This window comes from Macaca nemestrina, chromosome 16, assembly GCF_043159975.1.
Source record: "Macaca nemestrina isolate mMacNem1 chromosome 16, mMacNem.hap1, whole genome shotgun sequence".
Lineage (NCBI taxonomy): Eukaryota > Metazoa > Chordata > Mammalia > Primates > Cercopithecidae > Macaca > Macaca nemestrina.
The window spans coordinates 91192928-91209997 of record NC_092140.1 but is presented as its reverse complement, the minus strand read 5'-3'; the positions used below and the strand labels follow the sequence as shown (position 1 = coordinate 91209997).

Genomic DNA, 17070 nt, shown 5'->3' with positions numbered 1-17070 from the left:
ATTTGTTTTTTCATCAAGTAATAGAAATTGTTTATATTTAAAATGCAGGATCTCACAGTCTGAGGTCAAAGACATGCATTTAAATTATAACAAACTGCATAAAATCAGTTACTTCCAAGAACATCGGAACCTGCTTGTTGACATCTACTCCATTTGGAATAGGACACTTTGTTCTGTTAACTGACTCTTTTTTTTCTGGTATTCATGACAACTCTTATCTGTTATTAAACAGAAAAGAATAGAACTGGATAAAATATTTTCTTTTTCTGTTTCCTATGAAAAACTTACATTAGAAAATGAAGATCACTTCATTTACTTTCTGTGTTGTATAGATACTCCAAGTAGGAAATGTTCTATAATAGCTATTCTTAAATTATCTGATGTTTTATTTACCTTGTTTTTTCCATGTTAAATGTACTGTACAGTTCTATAGCTTTAACAAAAATGACATTATCATTAATATTCTATTTTTCTTAGCCTTCTTCCCATATAACATATGCATGCATTCATTCAGTCATTTATCCGTTTAGCTGTATACTATTGGTGAATTCATACTTCATGGCAGGTACCATGCAAATCATACTGGACACTGAGATAAATAGATTTTGTACTTTATTTACAGAATTTTACAGTTTTAGAAAGAAAAAGTTTACAGTTTTAAAAGAAAATAAAAAGAAAAAGCAAAGATAGTGTGATAAATTAATATCCAGAACATTTGAGAGATTGGGAGAGGTCTCTTAGCTCTATAGGGATGAGGGTGTGGCAGGGGTTATAAGAAGAAGAAATGGCATATATAAAGGCCCTGAAATAGCATGACTCATTAAAGGAAATACAAGGGTTGTTCAAGGATATAGAATAAGTATATTAAAGTGGCAGCAGAGAAGGTTGGAGAAGTAGACAGACATCTCTATATCATAATGTTTAACTGTTATATTGTAAGTTGTGGGTAGCCATTGGAAACTTTAACTTTGGACAACACCAATGGAAAAGTGAAAACTTTAGAAGTAGACAGACATCTCTATATCATAATAAGTTTAACTATTATCTTGTAAATTATGGTTAGCCATTGGAGAAATTTAACTTTGGATAATTGAGGGAGGCAGAAAATTATATGGCTGTTGTAATCCAAGTGAGGAAAGATTAAGATTTAAACAAAAGCATTATCACTGGAAAGAATTAATAGATTAAAGTATATTATGGAGGTAAAATTTACAAACCTTGGTGGTTCAGAATGTTCACATTCTATGTAGAGTACACTCATTGAGGCATCATGGGTCTTTAAAGTGTTAGGACTCCTTCAGGGCCAGCCCTCCCCACTATAAATTAGTGCCCCAAGGGGAAGGAATTCCCTCAGGGAATATGCCTAAAGTAACATGCCTTTGGAATTTTAAACCTGCCCCCAGAAATAAAGCAGAGAATCTAGCCTGGAACTATCAGACTAAGCCAAGATCCTTAAGAGAGGCTGATATGTTTCTAGTGGACTCTTCTTGTTATCACCAGAAACAAAAGCAAACCATCTGTAGATAAATACTTAATGACTAAATATGTGAAACTGAAAGCCAATATGCATGAGAATCACCAAGGGGAAAAAAAGAATTTATATCTCAAAGGGCTGCAAAAGTTAGGATTGTGAAATAAAATAAAGCACAAAGTAGAATGAATAAAGAGACCATTAAAAATGAAGAAGAAGATTTGGAAAAAGAAAAACTTGTAGAATTTTTAAAATACAGATTAGAAAAAAGATGTTTATTGATAATTCATCACATTAGACAAAGATGGAGGTAATTAGTTAATTGGATTTTAAAAATTTTTTATTTTTGTGCATACATGGTAGATGTATATATTTGTGGGGTATGAGATGTTTTGATACAAGTGTGCAATGCATAATAATCACATCATGGAAAATAGGGTATCCAGTGCCTCAGGCATTTATCCTTTATGTTACAAACAATACAATTATACTTTTAGTTATTTTTAAATATACAATTAAATTATTATACACTGTAGTCACCCGGCTTTGCTATTCAATATTAGGTATTATTCTTTCTAATTAATTTTTTATTAGCCACCCCTACCTTCTCTCCAACCCCCCAATACCCTTTCCAACCTCTTGTAACCATCTTTCTACTCTCTGTCTCTATGAGTTCAATTGTTTTGATTTTTAGATTTCACAAATGAGTGAGAACATGCTATGTTTGTCTTTTTCTGTGCCTGGCCTATTTCACTTAACATAATGACTTGCAGTTACATCCATGTTGTTGTAAATGAGAAGGTCTTGTTCTTTTTTATGGCTGAATATTACTCCATCGTGTACAAGTACTGCATTTTCTTTATCAATTCATCTGTTGATGGACATTTAGGATGCTTCCAAATCTTGGCTACTGTTAATAGTGCTGCAACAGATATGGGAGTGTAGATACCTCTTCCATAGATCGATTTCCTTTCATTGGAGTTTATACCCAGCACTGCGATTACTAGATCAAATGGTAGATGTATTTTTACTTTTTTGAGGAACCTCCAAAGTGTTCTCCATACTGGGCTGTACTAATTTACATTCCCACAAACAGCGTATGAGGGTTCCTTTTTCTCCACATCCTTGCCAGCATTTGATATTGCTAAAGTTTAGATAAAAGCCATTTTAACTGGCGTGAGATGGCATCTCATTGTAGTTGTTTGTTTGTTTGTTTGTTTGTTTTGGGACAGAGTCTTACCAAGTCACCCAGGCCGGAGTGCAATGGCATGATCTCAGCTCACTGCAACCTCCAACTCCCAGGTTCAAGGAATTCTCCTGCCTCAGCCTCCCGAGTAGCTGGCATTACAGGCGCCCACCACCATGCCTGGCTAATTTTTCTATTTTTAATAGAGATGGGGTTTTACCCTGTTGGCCAGGCTAGTCTCGAACTCCTGACCTCAGGTGACTCACCCACCTCGGCCTCCCAAAGTGCTGGGATTACAGGTGTGGGCCACCATGCCCAGCCTCGTTGTAGTTTTGGTTTGCATTTCTCTGATATCAGTGGTGTTGAACACCTATTCATATGCCTGTTTGCCATTTGTATGTCTTCTTTTGAAAAATATCTGTTCAAATTATTTGCCCGTTTCTAATTGGATGACTAGATTTTTACCAATAGTGTTATTTGAGCTTCTTATATACTCTGGTGATTAATCCCTTGTCAGATAGGTGGTTTGCAAATATTTAATATTTTCTCCAATTTATGGATTGTCTCTTCACTTTGTTGACTGTTTCCTTCGTTGTGAAGAAGTTTTTTAACTTGATGTGATCCCATATGTCCATGTTTGCTTTGGTTGCCTGTGCTTTTGGGGTACTGCTCAAGAAATCATTGGCCCAACCAGTATCCTGGAGATTTTCTCCAGTTATCGTTTGAGTTTATAGATTTAAATCTTTAATCCATTTTTATGTATGATGAGGGATTGGGGTCTACTTTCATAGTTCTGCATATGGATATCCAGTTTTCCCCACACCATATATTTTTTTGTTTTGTTTTGTTTTGTTTTTGTTTTTTGAGCAGCAGCAAGATTTATTGCAAAGAGCAAAAGAACAAAGCTTCCACAGTGTGGAAGGGGACCTGAGCGGGTTGTCCTCCCACACCATTTATGAAAGAGACTATCTTTACCCCAGTGTATGTTCTTTGGCACCTTTGTCAAAAATGAGTTCACTGTAGGTGTGTGGATTTGTTTCTGAGTTCTCTATTCTGTTTCATTGGTCTATGTCTGTTTTTATGCCAGTAACATGCTGTTTTGGTTACTATAGCTCTGTGATATAATTTGAAGTCAGGAGATTTCTCCAGTTTTGTTATTTTTACTTAGGACAGCTTTGGCTATTCTGGGCCTTTGGTGATTCCAGATAAATTTGAGCATTGTTTTTTTCTATTTCTGTGAAGAATGTCATTGGTATTTTGATGGGGACTGCATTGAATCTGTAGATTGCTTCGGATAGTATGGTGATTTTAACACTGTTGATTCTTCCAATCCAGGAACATGGGATATCCTTCCATTTTTTGATGTTCTCTTTGGTTTGTTTCATCGATGTGTTATAAATTTCATTATCGAGACATTTCACTTCTTAGGTTAGATAGGTTAGGTGTATTTAATATATTTTTAACTTACAGTATTTTTGACTTATGATGGGTTTATTAGGACACAACTTCATCATAAGTCAGGAAACATCTATGTAGATTAATTACACATATATTAATGGCAAATAATGTGTTAACCAAAAGTTTGAGAGGAGCAGCTTGGCAATGGGTACCTAAGGGCTTTGAAAAGCTCTAACATATTTATGGAATTCTAAAAGGTCATTCACATGCCAGGGGCTATGTGCATCCTCTGGACAGACTTAAGAAGGCCTTAAGCTTTCACCTTCTGCTGGCCTTGCAACAATATGGAAAGAGGAAGTGAATGCTAAGGTACAGTTGAAACCTGCCTGGTTGATTATTGAAGGGCTGTCCCTATACAGAGTTCCTTAGGAAAATCTGGGAGGTTTTTTTCTTTCCAGGAATTTAAGGAAATCTCTATTCAACTATTAGTTGACCACTAAGGTAATGAAATACAGACTTCAGTGACCACACATGACAAAGAATACAAACCATACAAAATTAGTTAAGAAAAATCACTCCTCAGATAACAAAAACACCACCAACAAATCCTACGGAAGAGAGAGAATGAGATTTTAAGAGTTGCCATATTATAATACTCAAAACATCATTGCAAGGAGACAAATTAAAAAGTATGACCCACACACAGCAAAAAACCAAACTGATAGAAACTCTGCTTGAGGATGCATTGACTAGAACTTTCTAAACACAGACATTAAATTTTTAAAATATGTTCCACTAGTCAAAGAGATGTGCTTATATACTACTGGTGGGGGGGTGGGGGTGTAAATTAGTTCAGCTATTGTGGAAAGTAGTGTGGCACTTCCTTAAAGAGCTTAAAACAGAATTACCATTTGACCCAGCAATCCCATTACTGGGTATATACCCAAAGGAATATAAATCGTTCTACCATTAAGACGCATGCATGCAAATGTTCATTGCAGCGTTATTCACAATAGCAGAGACATGGAATCAACCTAAATATCCATCAGTGGTAGACTGGGTTAAGAAAATAAGGTACATATACACCAGTGAATATTATGAAGCCTTAAGAAAAAGAATGAAACCATGTCCTTTGCAACAACATGGATAGAGCTGGAAGCCATTATCCTAAGCAAATTAACACAGGAACAGAAAACCAATTACTGCATATTATCTCTTATAAATGGGAACTAAACAATGAGAACACATGATACTAGGAGGTAAATAACAGACCCTGGGGCCTGCATGAGGGTAGAGGGTGGGATAAGGGAGAGGATCAGAAAATGTACCTATCAGCTGCTATACTTATTAGTATAGTGGGTGACAAAATTATCTATACACCAAACCCACGTGACATGCAGTTTGCCCATGTAACAAATATGCCCATGTATCCTTGAACCTAAAAGTTAAAAGAAATAACAAGGGAAAGAAAATGCTACACTAAAAAATATTTACTTAGTACAAAAGAAGGCAAGAAATGGAAGAAGAAATACATAAGACATATAGAAAACAAATAGAAAAATGGCAGAAGTCCTTTCTTATCGATAAATCGGTGATTGCACTAAATGTAAGTGAAATGAACTTTCCAATTAAAACACTGAGATTGGAAGAGTGGATTTTATAAAAAGGATTCAACTGTAAGATGTCTACAGGAAACAGATTAATAGACACAAATAGGTTGACAGGAAAATGATTTTAAAACATATTCCATACAAATAGAACTCAAAAGAAGGGATGACTATGCTAATATCAGACAAACTGTATTTTAATACAAAAATCATTACAGTGACAAAGACTTTATATAATGTTAATTATGCAAATCCATCAATAAGACATCATAGTTTTAAAAATTATATGCACTTAACAAGAGACCCATAAAATATATTAAGCAAAAACAAACAGAACTAAAGGGAGAAATAAATAATTCAAATATGTTACTTGGAGACTTTAGTATCCCACTTTGAATAATGGTTAGAATGCCTAGACTGAAACAACAGTATACACCACCTAGACCTCCCAGCCATCTATAGAATATATCATTTAACAGTAGCAGGCACATGTTCTTCACAAGTGCACATGAAATGTTCTGTAGGACAGATCATATGTGGCCAAAAAACAATTCTCAATAAACTTGAAAAGGTTGAAAGCATACATTTTTTCTTCTCCAACCACAATGAATTAGAATTTGAAATCAGTAAGAGAAGGAAATTTGAAAGATTCACAAATGTGTGGAAGTTAAACAGGAAACTCCTAAATAACCAGTGGATTAAAGGATACATTACGAGAGAAATTATATAATACTTTGAAGAGAATGAAAAAAAAAATCAAAACTCATAGGATGCATTTAAAGTAGGGCTCAGAAGGAAATTTATAGCTGTAAGTAACTACTTTTAAAAAGGGGAAATAAGAAAACATTAACATAACCTCCCACCCTCCCAATGGGACAAACTAGAATAAGAGGAGCAAATTATTTCCAAAACAGACTGAAGGAAGGAAAAAATAGCAATTAAAGTATAATTAAAGCAGAAAATTTGAAAGTAATAAAGATTAATAAAACCAAAAGTTGATCCTTTAAAAAGACCAACAAAATTGAAAAAACTTTAGCTAGAATAAAAAGAAAGAAGACCCAAATTACTAAAATCAGGAATGAAAGTAGGAACATTATTAATGGCCTTAATGAAAGAATAAAGATTATTAAGAGAATACTTACTATAAACCATTGTGTGTCAATACTAGAAAACCTATATGAAATGGAAAATTTTCTGGAAACATAACTAACACTAAACTAAAACTGACTGAATATGAAATAGAAAATCTGAATATTGCTGTAACAGTAAGGAGTTTGAGTTAGTAATTTAGCAAAACTTCCAACAAAGAAAAATTGATTACCAGATGTTTTCCCTGTTAATGCTATCAAACATTTGAGACGGAAGAGAGTCAACAGCAGTCCTTCTCAAACTCTCCCAAAACGTAGAAGAGGATGAAACACTAACTCGTTTTATGAGGCGAGTATTACACTGAATGATACCAAACCCAGATAAAGCTGTCTGAAAAGTAACAAACCAGTGTCTACAATGCTATTAAATAAAGGTTAATAAAACTACAAATCTTATGACTATGGATGCAAAATCCTGAACAAAATACTGGCAGATCTACTTCAGCAATACATAAGAAAGGATTACATACCCCGATTAAAAGGGATTTATTCCAGGAATTTATAGTTGGTTTAACATGTGAAAATCAGTCAACATAATACACTATATTGCTGAAGTGACTGGGAGATACCTTAATAGATACAAAAATCATTTTACAAAATTTACTATTGTTTAATGATAAAAACACTCAACATATTAGGAGTGGAAGGAAGCTTTCTCAATCTGATAAGTGAGATTTGCAAAACAAAACAAAGAACCCCACAATGAAGTCATGCTTATTTGTGAAAGACTGAATGTATTCACCCTAAGGGAAGAAGACAACAATGCCCACTAATACTAGTTCTACTCAACATTATACTGGAGGTTCTAGCTAGGGCAGTTAATTAAGAAAACAAAATAAAAACTGTCTAAGTTGAAAATGAAGAAACTCTCTATTTGTAGAAGATAGGACTTACATATAGCAAACCTTAAACTACCAAAAAAAAGGATCTGTTAGAGCTAATAAACAAGTTCAGCAAAATGGCAGGATATGAGATCAATATACAAAGATCAATTACATTTCTATACACTAGCAATGAACCATCTGAAAATAAAATTAAGAAAACGGTTCCATTAACAATAAAGTCAAAAATAATAAAATATAACAATAATATTAAGTAATGCTCAACATCAGTAGTCATTATGGAAATGCAAATCAAAACTACTAAGAGATACCACTGGATAACCATTTGGATAGGCACTGTAGTACTCTATTCTTGCATTGCTATAAAGAAATACCTGAGACTGGGTAATTTATAAAGAAAAGAGTCTTCTGCAGGCTGTAAAGGAAGCATGATGCTGACATCTGCTTGGCTTCTGGGATGCCTCAGGAAACAAACAATCATGGTGGAAGGTGAAGTGGGATAGGCATTGTCTTACATGGCAGAAGCAGGAGCAAGAGAGAGAGGGGAGGTGTTACACACTTTTAACAACCAAAGTTCGTGAGATCTCACACTCTATCATGAGAACAGCAGCAAGGGGATGTTTCTAAACCATTCATGAGAAACCACCACCATGATCCAGTCACTTCCCACCAAGTCTCACCTCCATCATTGGAAATTACACTTTGACATACAATTTGGTTGGGAACACAGATCCGAACTGTATTAGGCACTATCAAAAAATTAGAAAATAATGAGTGTTAGTAAGGACATGGAGAAACTGAAACACATGTGCATTGTTGATGGCATAGTAAATTGGAGTAGTCACTATGGAAAACAGTATCGCAGATCCTAAGAAATTTTAAAACAGAATTGCCGTATCATCCAGCTATTCCACTACTGCTTGTATTCCCAAAAGATATAAAAGTAGAGACTCTAAGTAGTATGTGTACACCTATGTTCGTAGCTGCATTATTTGCAGTACTTAAAAGGTTAAACCAACCAAAATGCCCATTGACAAGTGAACTATAAACAGAGCTCTTTATACATACAATGGAATATTATTCAGCCTTCTAAAGGAATGAAATTTAACACATTCTACAACGTGGATGCTAAATAAAATAAGCCAGTAATAAAAGGACAAATACCACATGATTCCACTTATATGAGGTACCTAGAGTAGTGAAACTCACAGAGACAAAGTGAGATGATGGTGGCCAGGGGCTGAGGATGGAGGAGCAGGTAATGGGGAATTATTAATATTTCTTAATAGGTAAAGAATTTAGATTTTACAAAATGAAACAAGTTCTGTGAATGGTTATTAGTGATAGTAGCAAAACAATGTAAATGTGTTTAGTACCACTGAACTGTACAATTAAAAACTGTAAATTTTGTATTATATGTATTTTATTACAATTAAATTTTTTTTTAAAAAAAGAATAAATTTAGTCAAAGAATGTCAACACTTATCCATCAAAAACCACAACATTGTTGAATTTCTTTCAAACATTGTTGAAAGGAATGAAAGAGGATATAAATAAATGGAAATACCTCCCAGGTTTTAATGGATTGGAAAAGTTAATAATTTTAAGATAACAGTACTTTTCAAATTTATATATAATGTCAGTGCATACTATCAAAATTTTAGCTGTCTTTTTTCAGAAATGGAGAAGTTGATTCTAAAATAATATGGAATTGCAAGAGATATAGGATAACCAAACCTATATTAAAAGAATAAATTTGGAGGACTTATACTCTTAATTCCAAAACTTAATACAAAGCTACAGTGATCAAAACAGTGTGGTACTAAATAAAGATAGTCTTACAGACAAATTTAATAGAATTGAGAGTCCACAAAGAAACCCATATACTTATGGTCAATTTATTTTCAACAAGGTTGCCAAGACTTTTCAGAATGACTGTCCTTACCATTGTTGAAAGGACAGTCATTTCAACAATGATGCTGGAACAACTGGATATCGACAGGTCAAAGAATAAATCTAGTCTCCAACCTCACACCCTATGAAAAAATTAATTCAAAATTCATGAAAGACCCAAATGTGAGAACTATAACTATTAGAAGGAAACATAGTTAAAAATCTTCATGACCTTGAATTACACAATGGTTTTCATAGATATGACACCAAAAGGACAAGCAAAAAAAAAGTAAATTGATAGTCATCAAAATTTAAAACTTGTGTGTGTCAAAAGACATTCATTTACAAGATAGTGAAAATACAGCAGCAGAATTGAAATCAGTGTTTGCAAATCAAAAAGAGTCTAATCTCCAGAATATAAAAGTAATCCTTACAACTCAATAATAAAAAGACAAATGGCCCAATTTAAAAATGAGTAGAGGATATAAGTAGACATTTCTCCAAAGAAGATATACAGATGGCCAATGAGCACATGAGAAGATTCTCAGAAATGCAAATCAAAACTGCAGTAAGATACCACTTCATATTCACTAGAATGGCTATAATGTTTAAAACAGACAGTAACACGTGTTGGCCAGGATTCACAGAAATTGGAACCCTCACACTTTGTTGATGAGAATGGAAAGTAGCACAGCCACTGTGGATAACAGTTTGGCTGTTACTCAACAAGTTAAACATAGAGTTACCATATGACCCAGCAATCTGATCCGTAGATACATCCTCAAGAAAATTGAAAACGTATGTTCACAAAAAAACTATTCATAATAGCATAATTCCTAATTGTCTGTAAGTGGAAACAACCCAAATGTTCATCAACTGGTGAGCTGGTAAACAAACTATGATATATGTATAAAACAGAATATTGTTCACCAATAAAAAGGAATAAGGTACTGAGACTTGACATGGATGAACCTGGAAAATATTATGCTACCTGAAAGAAGCTAGACACATATTGTGTGATTCCATTTAAATGAAATGTCTAGAATAGGAAAATCCATAGAAACAGAATGTAGAATAGTACTTACCAGAAGAAAGGAGGAAGAGGAAATTGAGATTAATTACTAATAAGTATGAGGATTTTTACAGAATGATAAAAAGGATCTAGACTCACATAGTTCATGGTTACACAAGATAGTGAGTATACTAAAAACCACTAAAGTGTACATTTTTAAATGGCGAGGATTTTGTTATGTGAAATATATCTCAATTTTAAAAATACTTTTTAAAAATTAGTGTGAAATGAACATTTATAGATAACCATAATTTTAGATAGTTTATCCCTGAGAGCACAGCAACTAAGAAACTTACAATGTATGCATGTCAGGATAAAATAAGAAAATCTCATAATGACAAAACTATACAAAGATAAAAGTATGCAAATTAATTGGTAAATCTACATAGAACACATATGTGTACATCTACATAGAAATTGTCTTTATAAAGGGCAATGATATGTAATATGTGAGTTTGAACTCGACAGTACTGGGCAATAGCTTGTAAGTTAGAAGGAATTATTACATAATATTGTTGTAGAAGAAGCTTATGATATTATTTAACTTCATACTTATTTAAGTTAACTATACCTGGTAAAAGCCCAAGCATAGCAATGAAAAGAATAGAATAAATACATTTCCAATCAGTAGGGAGTAAAAAAGATGGAATCAAAACTAAATTTTCTATCACCAACCCCTCTCCACCGCAATAAAAAGCATTAAAAAACTGGAACCAATGGAAGATTTTTAAAGTATTGGGCTAGAATTAAATACATTATATATCAATAAGCATAATAAATATAACAGGACTGATTTCCAGTTAAAAACCAAATTTCTCAGATAGGATTAAAACTCCAGGTGAGTTCCATTCACTAAAGGCATACCCAAAGCCAGAAGAATGTTGAAGGTAAAAAGGTAGAAAAATATATACTGGGCATCAAAAAACTAAGCTGATATAGCTATATTGATATTTTAAAAAATATTTCAAGGCAAAAATTGTTAGTGAAGAACTAAGTCATATGGTTAAGAAAAGTTGAATTTTCTTAAGATGCTACCATCCTAAATTCATGTATTTCAAATAAATAACGTCAAAATGTGTAAAGCAAAAAGTGATGAAACATCAGGGAGAAAATGACAAATCTGCCATCTTTGTGGAAGATTTCAACACTCCTATCTCAGTTATCAAAATATCCAGCAGACAAAAAATTCAGTGAATATATACAGGATTTGAATAACATAATTAGCATTTGATCTTATTGATATATAGAACTTTTCACCCAATCATAGAGAGTACATATTATTCTCAAGCAAACATGTAACATATGTAAAATCTGATCACATGATTCAGGGGTCCCCAATCCCTGGGCCACAGACTAGTACCAGTCCTTAGCCTGTTAGGAACCAGGCAGCACAGTAGCGGATGAATGACTAGCAAGCGAGCCAAGCTTCATCTATATTTGTAGCCTCTCCCCATTGCTGGCATCACCGCCTGAGCTCCACCTCCTGTCAGTTCAGTGGCAGCATTAGATTCTCATAGGAGCATGGACCCTATTGTAGAACTGTGCATGCAAGGGATATAGGTTGCATGCTCCTTAGGAGAATCTAATGACTGATAATCTGTCACTATCTCCCATCACCCCAGAGGGGAACGTCTAGTCACAGGAAAACAAGCTCAGGCTCCCACTGATTCAACATTATGGTGAGTTGTATAATTATTTCATTATGTATTACAAAGTAATAATAATAGGAATAAAGCACACAATAAATGTAATGTGCTTGAATCATCTCGAAACCATCCCTTTCCATCCACTTTGGCCCACAGAAAAATTGTCTTCCACGAAACTAGTCCCTGGTGCCAAAAAGGTTGGGAACTGCTGACATAGTTAGATCACAACACAAGTCTTATCAGATTTTAAGAATTAGTGTTATAAATACCATGATATCTGACCAGTGTAAATTTAAATTTGAAAGCGAGAACAAAAAATTGTATTAAAATATTCTCATTACTGCTAAAGAATTTTGAACATTTAAATATCTTATATTTCAAAGAAACATAAAAAGTATTTAGACTAAACAATAATAGATATACTAAATACAACAACTTGTAGAATGTAAGGAAAATGAAACTTGAAGATAAATCTATTTGCATAAAAGCTTATTACTTGAGAGAAAAGCCTAAAATTAATGAACTAAATCTCTAACTGCAAAAAAAAAAAAAAAATCCAAGTTAGGAAAATGACAGAACCCCTTCACAAAGTAGAAGAAAGCTGATAATAATGAAGTCTAACAGAAATCAGGGAAATAGAAAAATAAGATACAGTGGAGAAGATTAACAAAGATAAATGTTTATTCATTAACTAATAATAAATGAGCAAACTTCTAAGATTAAGAACAAAATAAAACAACACAAATAGTGAACACACAGAATGAAAAGGAGACAGAATTATAGCCAAAACTAATTAGAAAAGAAAATGAGACTGCTATCAAAACATTATACCATTAAAATTACAAATTTAAATGAAACGAGCAATTTCCTAGAAAATATACAACTTCCTATAACTGAATAAGAAGAAACAAAACCCTCAATAGTTCTTTAAGTATGAAAGGAAGTTAATCAGTAAAATTTCTTCCTGTAGAGAAAACTCTAAGCCCAAATAGTTTACAGGATAGTCTACCAAATGTTCAAGTAAAACACTGTTCCAAACTTACACAAACTCCTAGAGATCAGAGACAGGGAGTGATCCAGAGTGTTCATCGAGGCCTGTGTAATCTCAATTATAAGAGCAAACAAGACGTGTGGGAGAAAGGAAAATCACACGCCAGTCTCCCTTGTGAATATAGAGCTGTAAGTTCTAATAGAAGTATTAGCAGAACTCAATTCAACTGTGTATAAAAAGATAACATGTATATGTGGGGCAAACTGGAAGAGGGTGATGAGGGAAGTTTATCCCATGAATGCAGGAGTTGTTCATCATTTTAAAAATTTCTAAAAATGTCATTCATTTATCACATTAAAAGTGAAAACCTTTATGATCATCTTAGTAGGTGCAGACATCTAGTAAAGGTCAGTAACATTCATGATTAGAAAGAATACTCTTAGCAAATTAGGAGTAGAAGAGAATTTTGAACTATTTTAATTTAAAAAACAGTATGTATAGAAAAGCTGCAGCTTTATTTATAAAACTCACAAACAAGCAATCTGAACAACATATTGCTTTGGCATATATACATATTTGAGATAAAATAATTTGTTAAGGAAACAAGAGACTGATAAACACCAAGTGCAGCCGAGTGGTTTATTTATTTATTTACATATACTAGTTTTTTAAGTAAGTGAGCTTAGGATAGTAAAGACATTCGTGTAGCCTCTTAAAACCTGAGTTAAAAACAATTTGACTGTCAAAAAGAAATACAGATTTTATCTTCAGTCAAAATTCATTTTGTTACTTTCCTTAACAGCCTAGATGTAAGACTGAGGAAGGAGACCAGTGTGTTAACCCAGTGTTATGTATCTTTAACTCCAGTGCAGCAGGTAGATCAGGAGTTAAGTGAAGGTGTTGGCAAGAGTGGTTGAAACATGGAATTGTGAGATCCCAGATGGATGCAAAAGGAAGTGAATTTTTAAGCACAAGAGGAAAGAGAGCAGCAAGGATAGGAGATCATGATCTGAGAGTAGACTTAAAGCATGAAGATTTGTGAAATGAAGCTACTTATGGCCATTGGATTTATTTGCTGAAGTGAGGGAGATTTGAAGATCTTTCAAGTTAACTAGTCAAAGAATTGTGCGCTGCTGTGATCAGTGTTTTCCATGTGGGTAATGGGGTCATTCAGAATGGTGGCAAGAGTCATAGAAAGATACTTTCTCCTCTTGTAAATAAAACAGCATAGATCAGTTGGCAGAACTCATAAGTGCCCAAGATAGGGGAACAGACTTTGGAAAAGTGATACAATTTCTTTGGTGTGTCTGAGGACAGGAGTCTTTTGTTACAAAGCCTCCACCCCCACCGCCATGCCTCTTTGCTTTGCTAATCCACTGCTTTGCTCCTGGGAATGATATGTATTAACCAGCCAGACCATGTGCCCTTCCCTTCCTGCTGTCTCCTGTTAATCTATTTAAGTTTTGTGATCTGCACTAATTGGCACATATTAGATTTCTTCCTGGCTTTCTTCAGCCTTCAGCATGCACTAGACAAAGCCATTGAACGGAATATTCTAATATCACATCTCTTCTCTCTTTTGAAGCCTCTACAAAATGTAGGTTGATAATATGATCAAAAGTTAATAATCAAAGTTTACATGATTTTCTTTTTTAGCTTATTTTAATTTTCCATTTCCCTCAGTGATTAAGACTGTATGCCCTCCAACATCATTTACAGAGGAGTTTTTATCTTTTTTCCTAAGTATCGTCATGCCTAACAGATTTCCATAACCTTTGTATTCTTTTAATAATTTGTGTTGTGGTTAACTTTTAGATGGAAAACTAGACAACTTTCCCATTAGAATGTGCCTATGTCCCCCTCAAGAGATTGGAGAGATTACTGCTCCATGCTTCTAGGAAATATCTGCACCTATCCTGCTGCTATGCAAGATTTTACTGGTGCTGCTGTCATACTGTCAGAACCATTCCCACTGGTCCTAGAGTGACAGAGTAGTTATTTAACCTAAATCTCATCAAGGAGTGGTTAAATCTATGTCCGAGCAGACATGGATTTTAGACAGATTTCTACTGAGAACTATCGTGAATTCAGTGTTGCTCAGTATTTACATTACCACCCTAAAATAAAGGAACCATTCACCTGTCGGTTTTTATAGAAAATGCCACAAAGATATTGCAAGTAATTTGGTGGAAAGATGAAAACTTCATGTTTTGTAATTCAACCTTGATATTAGAAAGAACAAATAAATCCAATATAGTCACGCTTACCTCAAAGACATATGTATGCTTTTAAAATTATATTTAAACAATAAATTAGAAATATCAGAATATATAATGATATTTTGTTTCTTCTGCTTATATTTATGTGTCAGTAAAGAAGAAAGTTTGCCACAGGTAGACATGATATAGTGAAGAATATAGAAGGAATTACTAGGACTCAGTATTTAGTAAGTACAGAAATTAAAACAAAGTTAAATCTATTCCCATCTGATTTATATTTATGAAAACTTGAGCAAAAAAAGTTGATGTATTTCATTAATGAGCAGTGAAAATAAGTAATGCTGTTATTGAAATAGTACTTCTGATTAAAATCCCCAGAAAGAAAAAATGTACAATGAAGGAATATGAGGATTAGAATGAAATGTAAAAAGGTCATAGATAAAGGAACTGAAACTACTTCTTAAGCTTCCCCTTTAAGGAAAGCCCAGAAAGACTTGAGGGTAGCTTTTTAAATATTATTTGTGTGTGTGTGTGTGTGTGTTTAACATACAGTAATTACTTTTTGCCAAAAAAAAAAAAAAATTGAGGAAGACTAGAAAAGGTCAAATCATTGTTTTTAATAGACACAGTGAAAAACAAAATGATATTAATTGTTATAATCAATATTATCTTCCCCTCCTCTTCCTCCTCTTCCTCCTCCTCCATCTCCTCCATCATCATCATCATCATCTTGTGGCTTAAACCAGTAATCAGTTTTTTTCTTTCTCATGATTCTCATTGCCTGGGCTCAGCTAAGCAGTTCTCTCTGGCTCCATGTGGAGCTGTCTGGGTCTGCAGTGTCCTGAATGTGACTTACTTTGGGCTGAGACCTCATCTAGGCCTGAGAGCCCAAGCACCTCTGTGCTCTTCAATGTGCTCCATGTCATGTAGGCTTCTCTCAGGGGAGCAACAGAGTCCAGAAGAGAGTTCAAAAAATATCAAAAGCTGCCTGGCATCTTAGTCCTAGCTTCAGGAGTCGCATAGCATCACTTCTGCTGTATTCTGTGGCTCACAGGAAGTCACAGGGCAAGTCCAGATCAACAAGGAGTAGCAAAAGTCTCCATTTTTTAATGACAAAGTCACACGGCAAAAGAGAGCATGTGGAATGAGAAATGTTGTTGCAGCCATCTTTGGAAGTAATCTCTGCCACGTGTTACAAAAGAAGTTAGAAGAAGCTCCCTGTGTGTACATGTGAAAAGATATCCAAGATACATTGCTATGTGAGAAAAGCTGGGTAAAAAACAGACTGTATAACGTACTAATAATTATCAGTGTTAGGAAGTGAGGGAAAATAATATATTTGTATTTTATTTGTATATTTTAGAAGTCTCTGAAACACACCCAGGCATAACAGTGGGTATCTGTTGAGGTTGAAAATTTGGCGACTAGAGGACATAGTGAGAGGCTTTTCACTGTAAATGTTACTACACATTTAAAAACTAATTCAAATCTTCTCAAAAAGTAACTTCTGTAGTTAAAAAATTCGGTTCTATGGTTGAACTTTAACTGTAGTTCCATATTAGAATTTGGAATCTCAGCATTTAAAAGAATTTAGATG

At 34.0% G+C, this 17070-nt stretch overlaps 1 protein-coding gene across 5 annotated transcripts in view; it reads left to right on the top strand.

Moving 5' to 3' along the window:
* The window catches only part of LOC105486020 (neurobeachin), a 747447-nt gene that overhangs the window by 395286 nt on the left and 335091 nt on the right, over positions 1-17070 (top strand). The gene's annotated exons all lie outside the window — the stretch shown is intronic.